Genomic DNA, 5,000 nt, shown 5'->3' with positions numbered 1-5,000 from the left:
TGGGTTTTTTTTTAACGCCTGTACTCTCTCTCTCTCTCTCTCTTTTACTAACATCATGCTAGTGCCTGTATGTCATGTGTGTGTGTGTGTGTGTGTGTGTGTGTGTGTGTGTGTGTGTGTGTGTGTGTGTGTGTGTGTGTGTGTGTGTGTGTGTGTGGTTGTTGTTTTTGTTTTGATTTATACATATTTTTTTTCCTCTGTTGTGTATCTCTACTAACACCATGCTTTCATTTTTATTAAATATTGTGTAGTGTAGACCCTATTCAGGGCGGGGACTGGATGTAAAAAAGCACACCAGTGCTTATCTATTATCCTTGAAACTAGTAAAGAATTTGTCTTGTCTTGTCTTCTCTCTCTCTCTCTTCTTTCACTTTTAAATGTAATTCATGTCTGATGAATGAATGAATGGTTTTGATTTGTGTAGGTTTTGTCATTTTCCCGGGTTTTTTTTTCTTCGTCGTTACGCCTTTGTATTTCCCTCTCTCTCTTTCGTTTCATTTATAAACGTAATTCATGTCGACTGAGTTCATTATTTTGATTAGTACAGGGTCAACAATTCCACACTTTGGTTGTGTGTTCACAGGGACACACACACACACACACACACACACACACACACACACACACACACACACACACACACACACACACACACAGAGAGAGAGAGAGAGAGAGAGAGAAAGAAACAATAAGAAACAATCGAATATCTGCATAACAGACAACACAGACACAGACACACACACAGACACAGACACACAGACACAGACAAGGACACACAGACACACACACACACACACACACACACACACACACACACACACACACACACGTGAGGGATGGCGTGAGCACAGCGCAGTGAAGAGGGCTGTGTTCAGCTTCACCGACACTGTTGGCTGCAAACATGTGCCGACTAGAATGCCAGTGTCCACGAGTTCAGTTCCCACAAACGGATTGGGATTTATACTTCTCCCCCCCCCACCCCCCACCCCCACCCCCATCCCCACACCTCCACTTTTGGACGCTCGTCTTTTTTCGGGATAAGAAATCGAGGTCCCAGCCGCGTGCAGCATGCGTTTAACGCACGTAAAAGAGCCTGCGGCAACAGAACGGTTGTACTTCTGCAAAGTTCTGTTTTAAAAAAAAAATCACTTTGATAGTAGTACAAAGACACTTGGAAAAAAAAAGTGGCACTGCGCTGCGGCAACACGCTTTCCACTGGGAGAGCAGCCAGAATTGAACAGAATTTGGTATAAAATAACAATCTAAACATTTTCCTGAAACATATACGTGGAGGAAGAGAAGAAGAAAAAACAAAACAAAACAAAAACAAAAACAGACACACGACATGTAGAGGCTAGTAACAAGATATAGTAACAATTATCTACAAAGGACTAGAATGGACCGTTGACAGAAGATCCCAGGATTACAAACTGGACACCGCGATACAAGTCTGAGTGTTCATCGGGTGATGCCTGGTTTTTCATGGTAGAGTGAATGACAAATTCAAGCCTGATGTCCTCGTTTGCTAACTTCCCTTTTGGAGGACCAAATGGCTGAAATGAGCATTAATGAGAAATTTCAAACTCGCACCTCCACTCTTATCCCCAAACTTCAGGCACAAATCAGTTTTTTAAGGTGGATAGTTTAAACCCCAGCCTGGTGTTTGTAAGGTGGATAGTTTAAACCCCAGACTGGTGTTTGTAAGGTGGATAGTTTAAACCCCAGCCTGGTGTTTGTAAGGTGGATAGTTTAAACCCCAGCCTGGTGTTTGTAAGGTGGATAGTTTAAACCCCAGACTGGTGTTTGTAAGGTGGATAGTTTAAACCCCAGTCTGGTGTTTGTAAGGTGGATAGTTTAAACCCCAGCCTGGTGTTTGTAAGGTGGATAGTTTAAACCGCAGCCTGGTGTTTGTAAGGTGGATAGTTTAAACCGCAGACTGGTGTTTGTAAGGTGGATAGTTTAAACCGCATACTGGTGTTTGTAAGGTGGATAGTTTAAACCGCAGCCTGGTGTTTGTAAGGTGGATAGTTTAAACCCCAGCCTGGTGTTTGTAAGGTGGATAGTTTAAACCCCAGACTGGTGTTTGTAAGGTCGATAGTTTAAACCCCAGTCTGGTGTTTGTAAGGTGGATAGTTTAAACCCCAGTCTGGTGTTTGTAAGGTGGATAGTTTAAACCGCAGCCTGGTGTTTGTAAGGTGGATAGTTTAAACCCCAGACTGGTGTTTGTAAGGTGGATAGTTTAAACCCCAGTCTGGTATTTGTAAGGTGGATAGTTTAAACCCCAGACTGGTGTTTGTAAGGTGGATAGTTTAAACCGCAGCCTGGTGTTTGTAAGGTGGATAGTTTAAACCCCAGACTGGTGTTTGTAAGGTGGATAGTTTAAACCCCGGACTGGTGTTTGTAAGGTGGATAGTTTTAAACCCCAAGACTGGTGTTTGTAAGGTGGATAGTTTAAACCGCAGCCTGGTGTTTGTAAGGTGGATAGTTTAAACCCCAGACTGGTGTTTGTAAGGTGGATAGTTTAAACCCCAGCCTGGTGTTTGTAAGGTGGATAGTTTAAACCCCAGCCTGGTGTTTGTAAGGTGGATAGTTTAAACCCCAGCCTGGTGTTTGTAAGGTGGATAGTTTAAACCCCAGCCTGGTGTTTGTAAGGTGGATAGTTTAAACCCCAGCCTGGTATTTGTAAGGTGGATAGTTTAAATCCCAGCCTGGTATTTGTAAGGTGGATAGTTTAAACCCCAGCCTGGTGTTTGTAAGGTCGATAGTTTAAACCCCAGCCTGGTGTTTGTAAGGTGGATAGTTTAAACCCCAGCCTGGTATTTGTAAGGTGGATAGTTTAAACCCCAGCCTGGTGTTTGTAAGGTGGATAGTTTAAACCGCAGCCTGGTGTTTGTAAGGTGGATAGTTTAAACCCCAAGACTGGTGTTTGTAAGGTGGATAGTTTAAACCCCAAGACTGGTGTTTGTAAGGTGGATAGTTTAAACCCCAAGACTGGTGTTTGTAAGGTGGATAGTTTAAACCCCAAGACTGGTGTTTGTAAGGTGGATAGTTTAAACCCCAAGACTGGTGTTTGTAAGGTGGATAGTTTAAACCCCAAGACTGGTGTTTGTAAGGTGGATAGTTTAAACCCCAGACTGGCGTTTGTAAGGTCGATAGTTTAAACCCCAGACTGGTGTTTGTAAGGTGGATAGTTTAAACCCCAGCCTGGTATTTGTAAGGTGGATAGTTTAAACCGCAGCCTGGTGTTTGTAAGGTGGATAGTTTAAACCCCAAGACTGGTGTTTGTAAGGTGGATAGTTTAAACCCCAAGACTGGTGTTTGTAAGGTGGATAGTTTAAACCCCAAGACTGGTGTTTGTAAGGTGGATAGTTTAAACCCCAAGACTGGTGTTTGTAAGGTGGATAGTTTAAACCCCAAGACTGGTGTTTGTAAGGTGGATAGTTTAAACCCCAGACTGGCGTTTGTAAGGTCGATAGTTTAAACCTCAGACTGGTGTTTGTAAGGTGGATAGTTTAAACCCCAGCCTGGTATTTGTAAGGTGGATAGTTTAAACCGCAGCCTGGTGTTTGTAAGGTGGATAGTTTAAACCCCAGCCTGGTGTTTGTAAGGTGGATAGTTTAAACCCCAGACTGGTGTTTGTAAGGTCGATAGTTTAAACCCCAGTCTGGTGTTTGTAAGGTGGATAGTTTAAACCCCGGACTGGTGTTTGTAAGATCGATAGTTTAAACCGCAGCCTGGTGTTTGTAAGGTGGATAGTTTAAACCCCAGCCTGGTGTTTGTAAGGTGGATAGTTTAAACCCCAGCCTGGTGTTTGTAAGGTGGATAGTTTAAACCCCAGCCTGGTGTTTGTAAGGTGGATAGTTTAAACCCCAAGACTGGTGTTTGTAAGGTGGATAGTTTAAACACCAAGACTGGTGTTTGTAAGGTGGATATTTTAAACCCCAAGACTGGTGTTTGTAAGGTGGATAGTTTAAACCGCAGCCTGGTGTTTGTAAGGTGGATAGTTTAAACCCCAGCCTGGTGTTTGTAAGGTGGATAGTTTAAACCCCAAGACTGGTGTTTGTAAGGTGGATAGTTTAAACCCCGGACTGGTGTTTGTAAGGTGGATAGTTTAAACCCCAGACTGGTGTTTGTAAGGTGGATAGTTTAAACTATCCATTCCTATTTTGTTCTTCCTGAAAATGTGATCTATATTTGTATCAGTTACATGAAATATGTAACATTTTCATGTGCTACCACGGTGTTTCCTGAAATAAACACGTCTTGTCTTGTCTTTTATCTTGTCTTGTGTCTTGTCTTGTGTCTTGTCTTGTCTTTTGTCTTGTCTTGTGTCTTGTCTTGTCTTTTGTCTTGTTTTGTGTCTTGTCTTTTGTGTCTTGTGTCTTGTCTTGTGTGTCTTGTCTTGTCTTGTCTTGTGTGTCTTGTGTCTTGTCTTGTGTGTCTTGTGTCTTGTCTTTTGTGTCTTGTGTCTTTTGTGTCTTGTGTCTTTTGTGTCTTGCCTTGTGTGTGTGTCTTTTGTGTGTGTCTTTTGTGTGTGTCTCGTGTGTGTGTCTCGTCTTGTCTTGTCTCGTCTCGTCTTGTCTTGTCTTGTCTTGTTTAGCATGCACAGCAAGCGACAGCTGTTTTCGCACTGCAGAGTACTCACCAGGCCTGCTGCCCGCTCATGGCGGCTAACGAGACGGACACTCTCTCAGTTTATCGAGATGAAAATCCCGATTGTATGGTAGAGATCCCACTTTTATTAAGAACATGTGTACGTCTCTAAAAAAAAACACACAAACAAAACAAAAACAAACCAGCATGAGCAGGAAATTGACTGAAGGGGAAAAAAACAGAATGCTGAATAAAACAATGTCTTAAACAATTTCTTGAAATCGGTCAGTGGTACAATATATATGAAATTGTATACATGTGTGTGTGTGTGTGTGTGTGTGTGTGTGTGTGTGTGTGTGTGTGTGCGCGCGCGCAACATTATAGTGGAAGCATACAAGTGCAGATAA

Source organism: Babylonia areolata, chromosome 26 (assembly GCF_041734735.1).
Source record: "Babylonia areolata isolate BAREFJ2019XMU chromosome 26, ASM4173473v1, whole genome shotgun sequence".
NCBI classification, from domain to species: Eukaryota; Metazoa; Mollusca; class Gastropoda; order Neogastropoda; family Buccinidae; genus Babylonia; species Babylonia areolata.
This window is presented reverse-complemented; position numbering follows the sequence as displayed.